Here is a 23166-nt window from a genome sequence, read left to right as displayed (position 1 = left end):
AGCTCTCTTCAACCTATAGGTGCTGCTCTCCTGCCTCTACCATCATCTTAACTTTCACCTCATGACTACTATGATTATCCACTGGTCAGAAAATACCCACTTAAAGTCTCAACATATCCATAGCAGGGCTTTTTGATGTTTAAAAGCTGATGGTGCTTTTTCCCTTTCAAAATATGAACTAAACCAGAGTATTTTTTTAAAAAATTACTATTTCCAAAAATGTGTGTCTTTTTTAGATATATTTTATTTTATTTTTAAAATTAAGCAAAACATTTGATTGACTGGGGAATAAAATCAGAACCACAGGGTTTTCATTAAAAACACATACCACAAATCATTTCAAAACATTTCATAAGTGCCTTCAAAACTTTATAAATTTATATTCAAATTAAAAAATAAAAACCACTCAAATATATTTTTAAAAGATCTTAACACATCTCAATAAATTATAGTCAGTCCTCCACATGGTGAAATGGCCAAAATTCTTCATAACTACTAGCAATATTTTAAAGAAAAAAATAAAATTATGTTAGGAAAATTAAATTTTCTCTGTTAGAAGACTATTCTAGAAAGGGACACAAACAACTGAATTGATGAAAGGGCAAGGCAATGACAGTGAGTGATTAATATGCAGTAATAGAAAGGGGGAAGAAAGAGATACAAATGCCCTTTTGTAATCTTTTAGTTTTCACGTACTGTGTTTCAAATATGTTATTGCAGTCATGCCACCTGGTAGATTGTGAAATTGAGCACCAGTTTTCCTCCCAGTATGACAGAAGCTGGCATGTGGAAAATACTTTCCTTCCTGACTTTGAAGAGGATGGAATGGAAAGAAGCCTCATTTTAAATCACCTTTACTTTTGAAAGACTTAGCTCAGTCTTTACTGAGCTAAATTCAATCTGAGCTTTTAGTTATTCTATCAGTTACAGTGTCCTGGAAAATTGAAAATTCATAGGCTATTTCTAGAGAATTATGCATTCACAGTTTGAGTTGTTTTGGTTAGAATGGAAATTAAAGATCATCTAATTCCATCCCCTTCTGCCCTGAGCAGGGACACCTTCCACTTGACCAGGTTGCTTAAAGCCCCTCCAACCAGGCCTTGAAGAAGCTCCTAATAAAATATTCCTGTTTGCATATAACAAAAAACTTATTTTTGTCCCTTGACTTTTCATTTCCCCATGCTCTATGTCATCCATTTCACCCCTGAATATATTCTTTGTGAGCGACCTCTCATGTCTGGTTTCAAGAATATCTGCCACTCTTCCTACTAACAAAATTCTCAAATTATGGAGATGTAAAACATTTAGATAACAGCTCTTATGTTTTGAGTAGGCAGTCTAGGAAATAACAGACAAACAATTAAGTCAATTAACTCTATTAAGCTCAAGAAAATTAGGATTTCTATAAATAATCTTCATGGAAAGTCAAGGGTTCATTTTCAATATCATAGTCATTCTATTCAAGGAAAGAGTAATGTCACTTCAAAATATTACCTGTATTATAAACATTATTATATAAATTAAATACATATTTCTATGGAGAACACTTCTGACCATAACATGAGATTTAAACAGATTTGATAGTACTGCTACCAAAATAATTCACTCCAGCAATGGGAGGAAATGAGTCATAATCAAAGGGGAACTGCAAGTAAAAATTCTTCAGATCCTGTTACTGGTGCTGATATTGTGTCATCTTCTGGGAAGTCACTGAACTGGTTTTATTAATGATAAAGCAGAGATTATGACACTTTCTTCACAGGGGAGTTGTGAGGATGCTTATGAAGTTCTCTGTATCTGCAGGAAGAAAGTCACTGCACAAGTACAAAGTATCCACAATCTCTTATCATTTCTACTATAAACAACTGATCTACTTGCTTATTTCTGTAGGGCAGATGATTACTCATTCCTCCTTTACAGGATATAAAGTAGCTGCTCTGTTAAACAACAGTAAAATTTAAATGTTAGAGATATTTTGCAGAGTATCAATGTGGAAAAGGGTGGGGGAGGGGGGCAGGGAGGGGACTGCCCCCACCATCAAAGTATATCCTTTGCACATTCCTGGCACTACATCAAGGTTAAGTTAAAAGCAGCACTTGAAGGCAGTTGCATGTGGTAGATTGTACAACAAGGCTCATTAGCCAATGGTGAGTCTTATGTAAACATCTTTAATGTGGTACAATGGCATTTTTCAGCCTCTTTTAAAAGGGAAAAAGTTAATAATGTGAAAGTTTTATTACTTTTATTCTTCTAAAGAAGTGCCTTTTTGTAGTGAAACACTGTGGCTAGTTAGAGCAAAAGCTCAGGGAATTTCCTTCACTCTGGGAAGGACTGCAATTATACAAGGGGAAGGGACCACAGCAGTAAACTGGCAACATACCAAGGTCTTAACCCCTGAGACAGGAGGTGGAGGAATAGGTGTTAGCAGTCTTACACAAGTCCTTAAAGCATAAACATATGGTAAATCCATTACCTAAACTACAAAGAATGGAACCTTGCTAATAAACCTATTTACTAGGTTAAATAAATACAGAAAGTGTTTAAAAAAGGCAAGCTGCGTGACATTTTAAAATCAAACATTTTTCACTTGTCAGAATTTGTTGTTGGGAATCTGTGAAACATGATGGCCCTTCCAACCCCACAAACACACACAGTCATGTTCTGCCCACTCGGCCCCAGCTCAGTGCTTGCTGCCACCACATGAAACCAAGAGCATTTATTTCTGAGTTCTTGTGCCACTGCCTGCACAAACACAGTTCATCACCCAACTGGCTGCTGGCACTCACAATGAATAATAAAATGTAGGTAGGATTCAAGTGTATTTATCACCTAGTTGTCCAGCACTGTGCTCCACTGAATGTTTGATTTTATCCAGCATAAACACAGTCGAATTCCAGAAGCAATAATATTCAGCACAAAAAAAAATACAAATCCAGTGTCTTTAGAAGTGTCATGCTGCCAGTACCTTTAGCAACAGCTCCACAGAATATTTTTGCATCACCCTTAGTAAAAAATGTTATTAGATAGGTCATAAAGGGTACTAAAGCTAAGGAGAACTGTCTTTTACAGTTACTTTAGAAATAGTTGCCCTTCTGCAAGATGTGAGAATGGGATATCCAGGAACACATTTTAAAGCTTCTCACTGTGGTTTCATGGACTTGCAGCAAAGAGGTGGCATTAATCTAAAGCCAGCTGAAGTCAGTGGGCTGATTCCCTGCCAATCCCACCCCCTTTGAAAGTAGGTGGTGTGAGGACGCAGCTGAAGTGGCAGTGTGGTAGCTTTACAATCAGGTGTGTCTGAGATGGGGTGGCTGCCTCAGTGGCACTTCTCTCCTGCAGAATTCGTGTGAATTTGCACTCTCATTTACCAGCCTGTGAAAAGTACTTCTTTTCTGCTGCTGGTAAGTGGCATGCTTGTGATAAAATTTGTGTTGCATCAGATCCAAACAAAGTTTTATTCAGGGGGAAAAAAAGGGGGAAAAAAGTTTTTTAATTTAATGTGCTTGTGGAAATTCAGGGATACTTGGTCATTAACTTGACTGAAATCCATCTAAGTATATAGTCAAACACAAGCCACTTGTTCTCAAGCAATGTTTATGGATAAGGAAGCAAGGTGGGAGATCTATTACTTCTGCCCATACTCCCCATCAAATCTCCCTCTGTAAATACACAGTCAAACATTAGTGATGACCCTCATCTGCTTCAGGTTCATTAATGGAGATTCCTGTGCCTGCATGGAATGCCACTGACATCTAGCATGGAGCTGTAGTGCTAGCAGAGTGGAGAGTATCAGATATAAAAGCACTGAATTATTATAATTTAAAAACACTTTATTGCAGAAGACAGGTAACAAGCTGCAATTTAAATAAAATGCTTCAAATTATGTGGTTGTGTTCCTGGTCTGATTTGAAAAAAAAAGGTGAGTATAAAGTTGCAGTTGTAACCACTAGTTATGTGATTTTAAAGAGTGGCAATATATAAATAGTTTGCTTGTGGTAATTTTATGTTAGGAGTATTCTATTGTTTGATAAATGCTGAGGGAAAATTATTTGGTTTTGCAATAAAAATATTTCAAAGAAGAAAACAATATATGTAGATTATAAGGGTCATTCTTTAACAGTGTCATTATTTGTGATGAACTCCTATCCAGCTGATGATGTGACATTCTGTATTAACAGACAGCATCAATATTGCACTGCAATCAAAAAACCCCAGGCAAATAGAGAAATCAAGTGTTTTAACTAATGCCGTTCCAGAACCATCTAAATATTTTACACATATGAGTACACCAGGAACACTACATATACCAGCTGGTATTGGATAAGATATTACTTTGCATTTTAAAGTTATTTCAATACTGTGAAACAGAATAACATATTTAGATAAAACTTTGGAGCCATTTGGAACCTCAGAAAGTTTTTATTTTATTTTCTCTCCAATTTTCTCCTTTTTTTGGCAAAATTTGACATATTTTTAGCCATCACAGATTTATGATGAAAAAAAGTCACAAAAGCAACCTGAAACTGCATACAGAATGAGGCAGATCTATGAAGGGTGATCAGTGGACATCAGGAGTTCTAAATACACAGATGGCATAAAAGCTTCTAAAATAAAAAGGTATTTTGCTTGGTTTTCATATGACAATAGTAGCTAACACAATGATGTGGATCTTGCTGATACCTGTCTGGGATGGGAGCACAACCTTTACAGTTTTCAGATGATCCTGAGCATACTTGTAGGAACTTAGGGCGTTGATGGAAAGGAAAGGGCACACAACCCCTTCTTTTTATCACCTCTCCCTACAAATGTGCAAGGGGTGATAGTGGCCATTTGCTCATTTAAAGCTGTCACTTTGTTAGGCACAAAAGGATGGGAACCCTCTGGCCAAACACAGACATTTGCACCTGAGTGACTCAGGTAATAAAATATGGTGTGAATAACCCAAAGGTTAGGAAGGGATGAATTGCTTGCTGGAAATGCCTGTCTCAGCAGACTATAAAAAGAGCCAGTGTGGGTAGTCAAAGGTAACCACCTACATCATGGACTTTTAAAGGTGTCATGAATCTTTCTTGGAGCATGGAAGAACAGATTGTGTTTTCCTGAAGTCTTATGGAAGCCTGAGTGCTACAAGAAATGAATCTCCTCTCTCTCAAGAGATAATCTCCCACAGAAAATATCCACGGCAAACTGATGCAGCAGAATCCCCTGCTTGTCTCAAACCGTTGAAGCAAGCAGCAGAAGTAGCCCTGCTGCCTTTACACAGGGCTGGTGCTCACAGCCCAGGAAAGCTCTGCTGGGACAAGCAGACAAGTAAAAAATGGACCTACTTGTGCATTTAGTTTTGATGTTGTTTGTTGATTGTTACAACCATGCCTAAAATCACTGGTAGTACCTCTATGAGCTAAATATTCCATACAGAAGTGCTGTGAAGATCTCATTGTTCTTATGCACAGTAAGTTGGAGCCAGATATACACTACAAGAGGTCTCTTTCATGCTCAGACTGTGAAACCTGAAAACAGTTTAGGTGAGTGATACACAAAATCCCCACATAACCAACAGGCCACACAGGAGCTTACAGTGTACATTAGGTGTTTAAATACTGCACAGTAAGCAAGTATTGGATAAAACCAGAAATACTGAGGGAATGACTGGAACCCCAAAACTTTCTCCCCTCAGCAAAGTAACCTTATCCTTTGCTTGCAGAGCTAACCCACTTCTATCTTCCTCTCCTTACATACATGAGACATATAAGCCAGTCATCTCAGACCCTCAACAAGATCTGCTGCCACTAAGCTCATGTGAAAGGCATGCAGCTCTGCTTCCTCTGGCTGTGCTTAAAATATCTATGAAATACCTGCCTGCACTCTAAGAGATGTCTTCTTGTAAGACTTAGTTTGGTTTTTTTGAATTTAGCCTTCAGAGACATCTAAGTCAGAGCTGCAGGTAGGCATCTGAGCTCAAGCAGACTTCACAGGCATCCTTGTTTCTTAAAATTCTCGGATGCCTTGTCAGTAATTCCACTAGCAGAAGAACAGCTATTTCACAGGACACTGTCCAGTTTGATGTGCTGGATGTTCAAACCTATCTGCCTCCTCCTGTTCAATGTACTTTGAACAATGGCTTCTGAGTCTGGGTGGTCGATTATACTCCTGGAGCCAGCACCGAGACATCAGCAGTGACAGCAATAGGAAATGGCATGCCTGAAAGGATATTCTTAGGCTGATCATTCACTAGCTCTTTCCTTTCTCAAAGGCAAAAGTTCCATCACAAGACCTCTGTGAAGCAAAGTGGGCAATAGCAATATGCCTAAAGCCCACAGAGACAGAACTTTGAGGAACCTAAGTGAGTTGAGCAAATTCCTTCTCCTCGCAGCCCCCCGGCTGCAATGTGTTCCAAGCCACCCCTCATCCCTAGCAGGGATGGGGGCTCCCAGCAGCATAGGGAGCAGCAGGAAAACCTCTTTCTTGATAGGATTTTATACACAGCACTCTGAGGCACTGAGATACTCAGGTGTCCAAATGTATGACCCTGTCTATTCCTAGTGTCTCAACACAAGAGTGGGGGAAGGCAAAAATCACATGCTTGTAAAGGTGTTTGAGGTCAACCTTAAACGGTGCACTGCAGGAGGTATTTGTTTATTTTCTTCTCAGTCTGTTTCCATAACCACTTTCTAGTTGACTACCTGAGTATCTTTTTTCCAGTTTCTAAGGAAAAACTCAAATCTCTCATCTCTTTGAATGCTGTGGTTGACAAATCACCGGTACCATCAGCCCTTGCTGCATGTAATTTTCTGGGAAAGAAAATATTATTTTCTAGAATAAACGCTTACAAAAGGATTATTTGTTTAAACAGTTCACATTTTTCAGAAGGAATTATTATATCCATAAATTCAAATATAGTTGTTTATATGTTCTGAACAGTATATTCTCATTTTCTCAAGGCACCTGTGCTGCTATATGTACTCAGTTACAGTGGTACATAGCAGGTGCTAATGAAGTAGAAATGTTAGTTTATTGTGAATTTAAGCAAAATAGTGCAAGCAGAAAATCAATTAGAATGTAATACATTCCTGGTAGATTTTAGGGGTTCAAGATTGCTTTTGTTTTCTGCAGTTACATCAGTCAAAAGTCTGATTACAAAGAAAATCTATACTCAGTTTTCCTCCTTGTTTAACTCTGTTAGGAACAGTGAAATTAACACACAGAATGTATTTATCTGTTAATTTTGAACTGCTTTTAATTCTCAGTGAAAAAGAATATATGTAAATCATAAAGACAGCTGATGGCAAAGCTGACTGATTAAAACACATTTTAGATATTAAAAAAAAAGGTAGAGCAACAACTACAAAGCCTTGGTTCCTGCATTCCTTGCAAATACCAACTTCTTGCTGTTTTCACTGGGCATTTCAAATGTGTGAGGAATGTATTATGGAATCCTTAAAACCAAGATTATAATCATGCCTGTGAACTCCAGTTTAAAACAAGGAAACACACTCTGTCAGTCACAGGCTGTTAGAGGCACAGTCAGTCTAGGGACACACAAGTTTTCCAGTGGAGGCTTTGGTTTCTAATGGGCAGAATTTACTGCTCAATTACATTGTTATGCAAGAGTGGCGAACCAGATTTAGCTGTTACTTTTTCAAAACAAATATAGCTCTACATTTTACACCTTAGTCTGTTCCTGTGCTTGATTAAACATTTATAAATAGTTCCCCCCACTCATCCTACAAATGCTTTGGGTTCAGAGGCAGTATCTGGTTCATAGCACAGGGTATTGGAATGGAACTGAGACACAAAATTCAAGCAGATTCTGTAACATGGAAAATGCAGAGGAACTGAGGTCAGGAGTTTGACTTTTAGGTTCATTGTTCCATTTTGTTGCTCAAATATTGCACCAGAGTGCTTTGTAATTCAGGCAGAATAGAGTCTTGAAACTGATTTTGATTTTAAAGCCTTTCTGAGTATTTGCTGGAAACCAAATCCTGCTCCCAGGAGGAACTGAATAGGTGATGTAGCAGGAACAATTCTTAAGCTTCTAACTGGTATGAAAGAGAAAGTAATAAAATACTACTCATAGTTTTCTAACAAGAAAAATTAAAGCCAATGCGTCTTTGTTACCTTTTTACAAATTATGATAAATTAAAATAGCAATGATCAAGCTTCCAGAGAAACTGCTGACTCCCAAAGGAGAAGTTTTTGTTGCAACTCTACCTGCTTCACCTATTCATTGATGGTTATATCCACATAGCACAAATTATTTCCAAAGGCCTAGACTGCCTCACAGCAACAATTCTCCTTGAATTTTAGTATGAATGCTTCTCTTGCTGTTTCAGTCTACTAAAACCGAGTCCAAGAACTGAATGTAATAAGATTAAGACTGTATAATAAATAATACACCAGAGTTTTATGACACAAAACCCTATTACAAATATAATTTACTCCAAGACATGGAATTTGATATTGGAAATAAATGTACAGTAAGTTCTTAGTGCATATTGGGACCTATGTGTATCCCTTATAAACCAGCAATTAAAATGAAAGGACAACATGTATAGCAGCTTGAGAGGGTTTTTTCCTAGTAAGTTGGATTAAAAGAAGTAAAATGTGTTTGGCAAAGGAAAGCTAACCAGCTTTAGGAGACCCTGTAATCCAATTGCAAATAGATGATTTGTGATCTTTTTCTTGGCATTCCAGAAAATACATGAACAGCTTCCTCTGCAGACTAAGAGTGAAAAGGGAAATGAATGTATATTACAGCAATATGTGGAAAACTACAAATTATTCCACAAAGGGCCAAACCTTGGACCTACTCTGTTATTATTGAGGCTAAACTTCCATCCACTCCAGAATGGAGCTTTGACTCAGTAAGGATCACAGGGGTTGACTCTAGACAGATCTGATATGGTTAGGATTTGCTATTGCACTGATGCTAATTAAGTGGAAGGATTTCTTCACCAGAAAGATGTTGTGCTGTAAAATTCACATTTCCAAGTCCTTTTCTGATAAATGCTCCATAGAACTTTTTCTGCCTGTGTAACAAGCAGCGTTAAATTCACAAGTAAGAAAAACCTACCACCTACTGTTACAAAAGAAAAGTGGTAGAGAGAGAATATGGAGTGATTGATGAAAAGAATACAGGTGGACAGGGCTGATGTTCAGTGTCCTATTCCCACTGTCAGAAGTTGAGTATGAGGTCGTGTTGGTCATTGGTCTGACCAGCATGAGATTTCTTATATTCCTATGGAATATTTCATATGTGATTGGTACAGAGGAGGAACACTTAACAGGGTTAGGGACCACGTCAAGGATGAATGTGCAAAGTTTAATACACTATTTGTGGTACTAAGATTAGTTGTTGTTTCAGGTTTTGTATGGAGCAATCTGTGCCTATAAAGACACACCGACTGTGCACGAACAAGAGGCCCATATCTGAGATATGGAAAATTACACTACTGGACCACCATCAATTTAAAACAGAGATTAATTTTCAGTGTTTCAGCCAGCTGAATGGATTATTTTATCACTCTTCTACCAGCAGTCCTGAAGAATGTGGGAAAGAGTAATGGCAAGAGCTCTTTTGGACCGACAAATAGGCTTTAACCAGTCCTTACTAGTTTTACCTAGTGCTTAAAATTTTAGCCTGTCTTCCATAGTAAGCATCAAATACTTTTTCTGTGATGACTCAGTTGTATTTATTAATTGTTTAGATAATTGCAATTGTAAATGGAATGCTTCACTGATTCAGTAATTAGGGAGTCTGAATTTGAAATAATTTATTAGGTCTTAATTTATGTGCTGTGAAATCTGTTAGATCATTTGCTAGTCAGTATGTTGTCTAGAATAAAGGCATTTCTACAAAGGGATTTTAGGGTGAGGGTCACCAGTATAATCAGAAACATACTCAGTCTGGCCTCCAGCTAAAGATTATATGCTTTTAAGTGTATTTCTGTTTTGCAAAATGGCCTTTTGAAGACTTAGCCATTTCAACAAAACTCCTTTTTTCTATATAAAAAGAGAAAAAGCAATTATTTTGCACTGTTGTTTGACTTCCCACCACTACCACCCTTTCCCCTAGATACAGATGACCCAGCTGATCAAGTGTGAGAAGTACATAGTTCTCTGCACTGACTTGTCTGAACCTCTGGAATGAAATCTTCAAAGTTAGAAGCAAAAGTTGGCATGAAAGCTAAGCAGGGATTTGATTAAAGATTTGGAGTTACCCACACAATAAATTGAACCAAACTAATTTTTTTCATGTACAAAGGCACACTTATGTTTTCCACAATGTATGGAAGGAAGTGACATCAGTTGGCTTTCAGTGTTAATTTATTGTATTCATCCATATGCTTATTATAATAGAGGATTTGTCAGTATCTTCACTTAAAAAAAAAAAACCAGCCAGGACTGGGGCCTTTTTTTTTGTTAAACTCAGCTGTTACAAATGATATTTGACTGAAGCCTCAAAGCTTGTCTGCTTGTACACAACACTCTGAAATTGAACCCTTACAATTTGAATGTCTTTAGAAATGTACATGTAGAGGGGTTTAAGGGAAAACATGGGGCTGCTGAATATATTGCTTTGGGCAGGATTTATCTGACAAAATATATGTGTCTATACATCAATACAGACATATGGAGCTGTCTATATTGTAGACTTATGTAGATGTCCATATGTAGACGTCAGTATTTCAATTAATCACATACTCTACATAACCAAAGAAGAGAGGTGTGATTCATTTTAATCCAAAGACATCAACTATAGAGCAAGATATCATGTCACAGGCACGCCCAAGAGTACCTGTAGGAAGGCAATTAGAGGTGGCTGAGTTGCAATCATATAAAGTGAAGTGAAATGAATTTCACAGGAATGACCTAAAGTTTAATGCTTTGAAGGTGTTTCTTTTATCCAAGGGATAACCTGTTTAGATTTTTTTCCCTCCATTGTTAATGACTTTTAATAGTCAAGGAACGTCGTCCAGCAATCTCACATATAAATATTTTGTCTCTGAACAAAGATGTAAATTACCGTATTTGGATCTATGACCATGGTCAAGAAATGTGCATATTCAGCTTCATTGTCTTCAGTGAAAATAATAAATTTAAAATACAAAACAGGGGCAAAAGTCTGAGCCTTTCACTCCTTTTTTATTTTTCTTTCCAAAACTAACTCTTCACGTAGTTACAGTCATGACCTATTCAATCTTCCTTTACTCTACAGTGTGTATTCAGCAGAAACTCCTAATGAACAACAACTCTCCATGAATATCAGTGGTTCAATAAACAGAAGTGATAAGTAGATTTATTTTTCTGTCAGAAGTCTTTTTCTGGAGCCTGGAGAAAGCTAAAAATAAGTGGAGGGGGATATTAGAAAAGGAAGAAAATGTGCACATTGGAAATAGAGCAGGGTAAAACACAGAGGGAGAAACACAAGTAGTAAACATATGAAGAATAATTTTAAATGGAAAACATAAAGAATATGGAAACACATTTAACTGAATTTTGTTTGTGCAATCATTTAAAATTTCTCTCAGATGCAACGCAGCTCTTGGATATATTAATAGGATCTGCTGAAACCAGTGGGATAATAATGAAGGGCAGATTTTCTCTCTCTTAAACTAAATGAGATGGTTATAGTGTCAGCACAATCTGCAACCAGCGAACTTTTCTTGTCTAGGAGCTCCAAGATTAGTTCCTAAAACGATCTCTGAGAAGGCAGGCACAGGAAAGACATTAATAAGTACAAACACAACTGTTCTTCATGTCATCAGATTACAAAAATTTGCTTTATCAGAATAACTAAAACAAACCAGAAAAAAAATTGGATTGGGAAGCAGATGTCAGAAGTGTCCTTTAGGAGCTTGTGATTTACAGCTGAATTTTATTCCATAATTTTATAAGTAATTCCTTAAAGAATTATCTTTTTTCTGCCGATACATCTCATTTATTATTACCTTCTTTAAGAACATCTAAGCAAAGTTACTTGCTCAACATCAAAACCAAAGTAATAGTATGGACCTCCTCAGGACAAACAAAATGCTTATTCGGAGACAAAAATCATGGCTATTTCTCTCACATGCTTACTTTGTTCCCTACTTGACTTGCTGCTTCCTGCACTGTTACTGTATCACCTGGATTCCCAGAGGTTTTCTAACTCTCAGCCAATAATCCTCGCCGAGGAGGAGGAGGAGGGAGGGAGTGTTACATTTCTGTGAGAATCTTTGCAGTTTGTTGCCACTGAGTGAATTGGAACAATTTGGCTTTGAGGAAGTGATTTATACACACACATCCATCACACATAACCTGCTCTGCTCTGTTAACTCCCTGTTTGATCTCTGGAGGGTTCAGTAGATTAGGGAGGGTCTTCACACAGAGGTTTCATTAACAACCAATCGCTTAACCTGGCATGACTCCTGTTTGTGCATTTGGACACTTTAAAGTGGGAAGACTAGGGGAAAAAAAAATGTTAATGGGTATCATTATTTCCCAGTTCAGGAAACACCAATCATGCTGTTAGAGAGAATTTGCTTCCTATTTCCTTGGTTTTATGTTTTAGACAGTATGGAAAACAGAACTGAGGTTTACAATTTGAGCCATTCAAAAACGGTGACCAGAATATGTGAATTCTGGCAGCACAAAGTATATAAGTAATCAAAGAGCATGAATTTAATTAAATTCATTATTTAATTCAATATCTAGCCATAAGCCATGGAAACTTGAACATTACAATCTGGTTTAATGAGATAGTAAATGCAGGCCGAGCAGTTGAGCTTTTTAAATATTCCAGATTAATGGGTCTCTGGTTACTGTCACCTGTTTGTCTGCTCAGAGTGGGGGGGAGGAATTTGATCGAGTCAAAGGGCTGATACTATTATAAAACAAAGTTAAAGAACAAAGTCAGAATCATAGAACAGTATGACTATTTTTGTTATGGGTGGGGAATTTTGAGATATTAGCAGCACACAGTTTTGGAAAACATCATCCAGAGTTACAGCAGTGACTTCCCATGCAAACACAGTGCACTGTGTCTCTGCACTCTCTTACAGAAAAGGTATACTCTGTTAAGGAAAGGATCAAATTTAGTACTTTATTATATCCTTAGAAACCAAATGGCTGGTTTTAAAACCAGCAAAGTGCTCACCATAGTTTTACAGTTAACGAACTACTGAAAGCATGTGAAAACTGGTAATTTCCTGTTGAACTCAAGAACATGGAAGAAAATAGGTAAGTATCAGTAATTTTTGGGAAATATGTGGAGAAAGGTGGCAGAGCAACTGTCAGGGTTTATTAGTGGCAACTATGGCAGCAAGACAAAAATTTGGCAATGATTATTAATATTTATTTCAATAACAAAATGTAAAGAACAGTGTTGCATTCTGTTATAATATTTGAATGCTTAAATATTATCTGTTATTAATGAATACCAGTGGTCCAATATATCCTAAACTCTGCCTATCCCATGCTCTCTAATCCCTCGCCCCCCCCAGATGTCCAGAAAAACAGATGTGCTCTGTAACATGCCCTGATATTTAAATGATAACAGACTATTGAGTACAAAGCTTTGGAAATTTACTCTCTTTCATTTTAAGGTTACAATTCAAGCCTTGGTGGCATTTGCAAATGTGGTGATAACACACATGAGAGACTGGAGGGAAAGACTAGATTTAGGACTTCATGGATAAAAAGCAGTAAGCTTAAATGCATAAAGAATTTTATTGGTAGTTTTTTTCCTGCTGGATTGTTTCCTTCGCCTTTCATTACCTTTCCTTTTAAGCCTTTTCAAGAAACAGTCCCATGGTCAGTTTCCCAAAATGAGCAGTCTCTTTCCCATAAGGGTAAGGGTATGAGCTATAGTCTTATATGATCAAACTAAAGATTCTCCTAATTCAATAGAAACCAGAAAATTTTGCATTCATCAGAATGTTTTAGTTGTCATTAACAATCTCATCCTTGGATATATGTTTATTATCTACATACAGATATCCATTCCCAGATATAACCGTATATATCCATATATATCGATTTATATAATTTTGAATTTTCCTCTATTTTCTATGGTGATGAATTCCACAATGTCAGCAACAACATTTAGAACTGCCCTTCACCTTTAACACTGCAACATTCCACCACTGTTCCTCTGACTTTTATCTGTCTCACATATCATCTGTTGTCCTCTACTATAGTTAAATCACAGCCCGTGTACCCAGAGCTGACTCTACCAAGCACACTACCTGGGAGAAGAAGTGTTATCCATTAGTACAACACAGAATGACAAGCTTCACATTCATTTCATTTTTGGTGAAAGTAATTTTATTCCTGAGTTAGAAGACATGGAAAGAAAATTGTTGCGATCTATGATTTCTGTATTTAATTTATGTCTTTTACATATTTGTGGGAGATTGAATAGCATGCAAGCAGTGGGAGATCAAAATCTTAAAAAGTGGCTTTAACAGTTTTGTAAAAGTAGTGTGTTTTCCCTTATAGGGTCTTTCCCCAGTAATATTCTTTGAGCTCATGAAAATCACTGAATACAGTATTTGTTTGTCTATTTGTTTGTTTGCTGTACTGAAATCAAGCTTTCCATGATGATTAATATGAACAGAAGCCTTTGGAGATTTTATTGCCAGAATAAGGAATGTCTCCTCTGAGCTCTCCTGTAACAGGTTTTAGATCGAGCCCCTCAGGAAACAGAAAGCAGATTGTAATGAAATATTGAAGATTATTTTCATTATGAAATTACCAAAGCCAGATACTGATTTCTGCACTTTCTGGTCATGCATTTCTGGTAAAACATGAACCTTTTATTACCTGTTTTAACCTGACATTTCTTCATGGTTTATACAAGGATTACCATCAGATGTTGAGCATTAGGTTTGCCTTTAACTGAATGTGCCTCCAGTCTCAATACAAAGGGACTGGGGTGAAATACTGAAAAGAAGCAGTTAATCCATCTGGGCAGATGATTAACAACTGGGCAACAGAGAGAAAAATGTAATGCCACAAAGAGATAAAGGACACACATAATCTTCTGTCTGAAGCTATGTACACTCACCATGGACTTTTGCTTTAGAAATTAAGACACAGACAGCATCCATTTTCTATAAAAGATGGCATAAGATTTTCCTTTTGTTGTTTGCCAAATGGACACCCACCTTCACCCACAGCCAGCTCACACTGCTTTGAATTGGGGATTGATGCAGAGATGGAAACAATCAAGGGGAGCTGCGAACACCGCAGCCCATTTCAAAAGCATTCCTTTTCCAGGCCATCAGCTGCAGCAGCAGCACAGGAAGCCTTCCCTGATTTTACCACTACTGAGCAGCAGCTTGATGGTGTTTATGCATGGCAGGACCCCACCAGCGAGGAGACCCACAGCTCCGGAGCACCAGAAGTGATGTTCAGAGAAAGGGTACAATTGACAATGGAGCTGTTCACGGCACCAGGGCTGTTAGCCCATCAAGCATCCCCTCTATCATGTTTATTGCTCTTTATTCAGCTTTAAAGAGGCTTTTTTATCCTGCACAATTTAACTGATATATATGTTTTTCCGATATTTTTCTTGTTCATTAAATGAACATCAGGTTTGACAGACATCAGTGGGTCACATCATGGGTTACATTTATCTTAAAACAATGCTACAAGGCTTATCTGATGCTTCAGCACAGGCTGTCAAACATGTTTGTCCTCCCCATTACACTAAGTAAAGCTGTTGTGTCGCTGGGCTCTTCGTGTCCCCTTTTCAGCTCTGTTAAGGGTCCCTTATCTTATACTTTCATGGCATAATATCTGATGCTGAAACCATACAGAGAGAGGAGTCTTATGTGCAGCGTTCAGGTGAGCCTGTAACACCATAAATATAATGTTTACTGCAAATCTCAGCCTCTTTCACTTGTGTCCTCTGACAATGCAGCTCTAGTCCTGGATTTTACAGTGCTTGCCATGGCAAATAGACATCAAACACAGGAACATGGTTTTGCTTGATCCTGGGAGAAAGCAAGGCGGGGAATCTGAAAACCGTTATCAAAAGATTAAGATCTGCAAGCAAAAAAGTATCAATAGCAGTAGTGAAAATGCAGAATTTCCCAAGGGCTTCCAAAATGCATTAATGAATACAGTTTCCCCTGCATGTTCAGTTGATGATGATGTCAAAATATTTTCCATTTTAATAGTAACTCAGAAAGGTACTAAAAAATAGCTCCTAAATGCAGACTTTGGAGTGTCCAAATAACTTTGTTGAAAGGTTTCAAAGACAGCTTGTGAAGGAACCCTTTGGACCATTACTGCTTATTTTCAATACATCTTGAAACAATAGAGAAATTGAAGATATTTTAAAAGGGCAAATAAGACAGCTTGGGTAATTATAGGCCTGTCACACTGACATTGATCCTAAGCAAAAGAGCTGGCTGGTGCAGGACTTGATTAATAAATTAAAGGAGGAAAATATAATTAATGCCAATCAACATGGGTTACATCAAGCTAAACTGGTAGGTTTTATGATTAAATTACCAGTTTAGTTAAAAATAGAATAACGGAGAAATCATACATTTACATCTCTCTACAGCACTGATTTGGCACTCCCTTATTAATCTATTTATTAATTAGATAAGAAACTAAGGTGACAAAAATGTAGCATAACTCATATCACTAAAATTATGTGACTGACAGGTCTCCAAACACACTGCAAATGGACATACTCATTGACAATGTAGGGGGGTTTTGGATCCCCACAAGTTATTTGTATCAAAAAACAGAAAAAAATCCCTGGAGTGGTACAAGCCACCTCATAACCCAACCATAAACAAGTACTTTGATCCTAAATATGGCCACATATATAGTATTACCTCTGAGAATAATCACTACTGCTAGGTTGTAACCTCAACCAACCTTTGGAAGGAAAAAGAAAGCGAAAAAATGAGAGACAGAAGTATCAAGTTTTCAGCATGATTCCCTACTTTAAAGGCCAAATACCATCACTGGGCACAGAAGGAAGGGAGGTTGCATGAACTCCGTGCTTGGAAATTGTGCTCCTGAATTTAGACCACTCCTGGTGCTGATACAGAGAAAAGAACAATCCTGGAGACTTAGAGTTTGAGTAGAAGTCAAGGGAATGATGTGAGGATTAGAAAATTTACTTCTTTATGAGGTACTTGATCACTCAGTAAAATAATTTTTCTCATAGAAATCAAAAACATGAATGTACTGTATTCCTTAGGTACTTATTTAAGGACAAAATTTCATTACAGAGGGCTTTTCAGTCCAGATGAAGATGAAGTTTCCATTTCTATGATCTTAGGCTAGAAAGGTTAGACCAGCAATAAGATAAAACTCAAAAAATAACATAGAATAACATATTGTTTATAGATTTTTTCCTTTCTTCTCTGGCCTATTCCTTAGACCAATGAACCTTTAACTCTACTCTGCACAGCTGTGCTGGGAGGTGAACATGTTCTCTCCCAAAACTAGTTTAAAGCTGATTAAGTGGTGTAATCTCTTGTGACATGGAAAAAAAAAGGATTGTAAACCTCCTAGGCAGAAGAAAGAATGTGCTTTTCATTCTTCTGTACCTCACGTAATGCTCTAACCACCCATCTACAGGGCAAAAGCTATCACTGGTGATGATACCACTTTTTTGATGAGCATGTTGCTACATTTGATGTGGAACACAGTTATCTGAGAATACCCCCATCAGCCATTTTCTAAAAGTATTTGCAGGCAATTTAGACAAAGAAAGCAGAAATATTTAGTTTGTGGTCCTTGAATATGCACTGAACAGACCCCTGCTTCTCCACTGTCCTCTTGATCCCCTTTTTGGTTACTTTCTGAAGGAAGACTTCAGGCTCCTGAAAACCCTGCAGTTCAGTAAAGAAATTATTTGCAGAACTGAGACAACTTTGGACTTAGCATCAGAAAAATAATTTTCAGGACACCAGGAACTCAAGTTCAAAATCAAGCTGCACTTCACTGCTGTTCCAGGTCTCATTCAGAACCCCTTATGTTCCATCACGGGTGCATTTTTAACCTTGTAGTCAATTCAAAAATGCACTTGGAAGAAAAAAACTCTATAGAATAAGCCCATATGTCTTTACACACAGATTTGAACATTGTCTTCTCTGATCATCATAATTTTCAAAAAAAGGAGCATAAAATAAATGTGCATTAATACAATGATCTATGATTTTGCAACATTACATAAATATACTCATATCCAGTAGGTAGCTTCCTGTAAATCTGAAAATGAAAATTTTAAATCTATAGTTTCACTTTTTTCCTTTAAAAAAAATTATGCTTCAAAGCAAAACTTACATATAATTCTTCCTACATCAGTGCAAGATTAGACAGAGCAGACAATCCAGTACCACTCAGCAGGAGTCATGGAAATCCTGAAGAATATAATATAGACCAGAATTTCCTACATGAGCGTCACAATTTTTTGGTTTTACATTTTAGTCAGACCCTTAACTTTATTTAAATAGGTTTTTTTGATTGCATCTATAAAATATTTAAGTTTAATTTATACAGCATCATTATTCTACATTGTGAAAAGCATAAAAGCATATGAAAGTAATAGTTTCCTTGACACACAAGAGGATTCATGTGTATGAATTCAATTTTTCTGTGGTCTATGAACTCACATTTCATGGAGACACCAAATTTATAGATGGAGAAAATCCCTCATCCAATCTGAACTTCATAGAAGCTTACCATGGAAACATGAGGGATGTGTGCTCCTAGAATCACCTTTGCAAATTAAATTTCAAGATGGAGATCATTAGAGAGTATGCTTGCAGGAGTGATTTTTTTTTTTTAATCATGCTAAAATTTTATTTAGCACATGAGAGTTTGGTGTCTTTTCTCTAGCTTCAGAAAGTTAAGCTGCATTGCATGTTACAGAAAAAAGCATTTTTTCAACTGTTTAGCAACATAGAAAGCAATGTAAGCTAAAGGATAAACATTTTTGTCATTAGCAAATCAGTATCTTCTAGACGTCTATGACCCAAAACTTCCATGAAAAAATGTGCTGCTAAAGGAACAAGCATTTAAAATCTATTATCATTAGCATCTTTAAATAAATCCCCTGTATTTGTAGAAAAAACAGTACATATCACCATTTTCACATGGCCCTTTTGGGGTACCTCCATGATCCTGATGCCACCTATATATAAGGCACAGTGGCACACAAAGACTTCTTAAAACTTGACCATCCACACTGCTTGTCACTTTTTGAAATAGATTTTTGAATAGTTATTTCTGAATTTTTCTCCAGTACTTATGTAGAAAGTCAGCTGGATTCCAATAGTCATGTTGTTCCACTGCTCTCTTTCAGCATATCAGCAAGAGTAGGGTTTTATTTGGCTACAAATCCTTAGCTAAATATTCCTTAGTTGATTTAGATCAAATAAAATGGCAGCAAAGTATTGTTGAGGCAAACTAAACTATCCAAAGGCAATTTTTGAAATTTTCCATTTCGAAAACATTTTCAAATATATATGGGTATAATTAAAACTTACATCCAGTACAACAGCAGAAAACGATGCCTAAAGAAGAGCAGGGGCTATAATTCTTTATGAGGGTCCCTCTCACAGACAGGCTGCAGTGTCATGCCCAGCCAACACATGGGAGCAGTCAAGCATGTGGTCTATCTGGGAGTCTTAGAGGCAATAAAATGGGCTGCACCCTCCCACTCTTCTTTAAGGGTGTATCAATGAACACTTTGTTAATAAAAATCAGCATTCCCTCATATTCACCCCATCCATCCAGGAGACTTCATTCTGCATGAAGCATGATTGGTCTTGGTCAGACCCATCCAGGCTGACCTCTTGTTCCAAATCTGTCAGACTGGATACACAATAAAACACCACTTGCTCACTCTGCCCTCAACTGCTACTTCTGAACCAGAGAACAAAGGAAAAGGAAAATCTGGAAAGACACTTTTTACAAGGACATGTACTGATAGGACAAGGGAAAATGGCATTAAACCAAAAGAGGGAAGGGTTTAGATTAGATATCAGGAATAAATTCTTTACTGTGAGGGTGGTAAGGCACTGGCACAGGCTGCCCAGAGAAATTGTGGATGCCCTGTAGTGTTCAAGGCCAGGCTGGATGTAGTTTTGAGCAACCTGGTCTAGTAGAAGGTGTCCTTGCCCAAGGAATTAGAACCAGATAATCTTTTAGGTCCCTTCCAACCCAAATCTTTCTATGAATCTGTGAAAGTAAGCAAAACAGAAAATAAATAAATAAGTCAACCTTGCAACTTTTTTCATGACCTTTATGAAGTAGAAACTGTGCCAATCTGACCTTTGCTATAAGAGAAAGTATAAACCAAAATGCAGTTCTGGCCTAGTCCTTGGCAGTGTGACAGACCACTCCTTAGCACAAGAGGGAATTTAGTGAGTCTTTCAAACAGCAAAACCACACACAGAGTCAGCCAACTAACCTGCAATTTAGGTATTCCCATAAGTTCTTGTCAGTGTGCATAAGTAGTGTTATCACCTATAATTGACTAGAGGACTTCAATTATGCTGGTAAATTTAGCAATAATTACACATCTTTGCCACCATTCAGGAATTACCTCTCAGGGCATGGAATCTGTTTATACTCACTTCCAACACATTCAGCCTTCTCATGTTTGCTCAGCTCATGGGTTCATCCAACCATAACGATCTCATTTGTTACATGAAGTGCTGTGCTCCAGGAAACAGTATCTTGAACCACACCTCGGTTTCTCAAAGAAACGAGTGTATCTCAAGGACAAATTGTTTGGCACAGAAAGAAAAGCACCTTTCTCCTCCTGACACAGCAGAACTTATGAAAAAAATTAATTTCCACTAGCATAAGAAATGGGTTTTGTGGTGGATAGAGTGGATGCTCAGAGAAATTCAGGATCATCTTAAACTTGTTCCTTTCTTCATTATGCTCATTATTTCTCAACCTCAACCTTCGTGTTTGTTCCTTCAAAAGAATGTTTTTGAGCCCAAGAGCTCATCTAATGCCCTTCTGGGAGAGCAGTGAGGAAAATGAGCTATTCTTGACAGGTATCAGAAGGCAACACTTTAGGAAAGCTCTTATCTACCACAGTGGCAAAACAAGAGCTTTAGAAGAATAAAGCACACAGCACCAAGTGATTCACCATTTTCCGCCCCCTAGTCAAATGTAGAACAATTTACAGTAGCATTCTACTGCTGCACTTAATTTTGCCCCCTTCTTAGGTGTTCTGGGAGGAATGTTGTCCTGTTGTACGCTCCCGCCCTACCCGGCAGGTATCTTCGGTTTTCCCTTGTGCACATCCCCTAAACCACAGGTAAGGGAAGGCAATAACACAGCACCTGGCACAGGCAGGTGAACAAAGGATATGATGCTTAATGCAAAGGGAAGGCTTTAATAGGGTCAATTAATAAAAAAAGGCAGTGCTTACTTGTAACACACCGATGGTATAAGCAGAACTCCAGGTAAAACTTTCACATCACTGCATCAGACTAAGCCTTGGCTGGGCTACCCTTGCCAAGTGCTATCTCCCCCCTCCAGTGTTTTTCTTGTTAAAGGAACAGATTAAATTATTAAAACTAAAGCAAGTTCCTGACATTGGTCCTGTAAAATGATACATGAATAATACTTTTTACTACAAAAATTTTGCAGAATAAAACCTTATAAAGTCTGTATGGCAAACAAAACAAAGTTCTTGCTGCTGACACAATAAAACAAAACATTTAACTATATAGCTAAGATAAGCCAAGAACACACATACTGGAAATTTTTTCTCATAGCACCAGCACCTCTGGAAATTAACTCCTTCTTCTTTAAAACTTTATTTCTCCACATCAAACACTTGTCGGGAGTGCTGCGGCTGCTCTCTTAGGAAACATAACCACCTCTGCAAGACCTAATTTCTGTGTGAAGGTTAATTAGTTTAATGCAGGAAATAGTCTAGTAGAGTTGGGGATTTCTTCTTCAAATAAATGAGTTAGAGGCTTGAGTCTGGTAAGTATTGCCTGAGAAATTGTGGCTGTAGGATGTGACGCCTTGAACAACAGAGCATCACTACACAAAAGGAGAGACAATAGCATCCCACAAGTTCTACCTGAGTTGGCAATTTGTTAAGTTTCTTATTAAACACTTAAAAACACTGGAATAGCCTCATTTGGGGATGGAATTGCTTCCTGCTTACTTTTTGTTACACTCTATTTTGCTCAGTACAAACCTAATGTGAACCAGAACGTAGCTGAGGTTGGGATTTGTAAATGAGCTGCAGAGATTGACATCTTGTTGAAACACAGATGATTCAGTGAGAGAATTTTTCCATCATGGCATACCAATCCACATTATTTTAATTTGCTGTAGACAATAGCAGTATGCAAGAGAGTAAAGAGAATTTGTATTTGCTGCATATTGATTTGCATAGTCAAGATTATCACATAGATTTAAGATCATAAGACACTGATCTCTGAAGATCATAACCTTAAAGCCACAGTATATTTGGGCACCACAAACCTAATTACCCCAAATCATGTCACTTATGGAAACACTTATGTAGAGGATTATTTCCAAGCTGGCAATTTAGGTCTCAATCAGGATTTGATTTGCATTCCTTCTTTAATTTATGGAGTTTGCATTTCTTCCCCATCTTACCCTGATACATTTTCTCCCCAGCCCACGGTTGATTTTCAAGAGTTGTAAACTAAAAGCCACTATGGAAACAATCCTGTTGATATAGGAGTAAAAGTAAACTCACTTTTCATCAGTAGGGTAACAGGAGAGGCAACTGGATGCACACAGGGTCTAACAAGTAGGAAGTTCACTTTATTGGATGCATTACAAAAAAAGAGACAACTTTAAGGGGGTATTATATAGGCTTGATGAAAACATTTCATATACAAACCAGTATTTCTGATTGTTTCAGTAGCCTGTGCAGTGTTTACTTGGACAGTTTCCCAGGGATTTCCTGCTTTATTAAGGAGACCGCATCCTGAAGCGCAGCATTTACATAAATTACCTACACGATAAATGAGATAAGTAAAACACATGGAGGAAGCCTCTGATACCACAGGCATTATTCAGAAGAAAACCCCAAGTTTAATAGGGAAAGATTAACAACAAACTTTTTCCTCCTTTTGATATAAAGGCTATTTTTATGCCATCAGGAAAAGCTGTTTGCACATACATACCAGAAAGTCA

Source organism: Corvus cornix, chromosome 3, assembly GCF_000738735.6.
Source record: "Corvus cornix cornix isolate S_Up_H32 chromosome 3, ASM73873v5, whole genome shotgun sequence".
Taxonomy (NCBI): domain Eukaryota; kingdom Metazoa; phylum Chordata; class Aves; order Passeriformes; family Corvidae; genus Corvus; species Corvus cornix.
The sequence above is the reverse complement of the archived record's forward strand: the minus strand, read 5'-3'. Positions refer to the sequence as shown.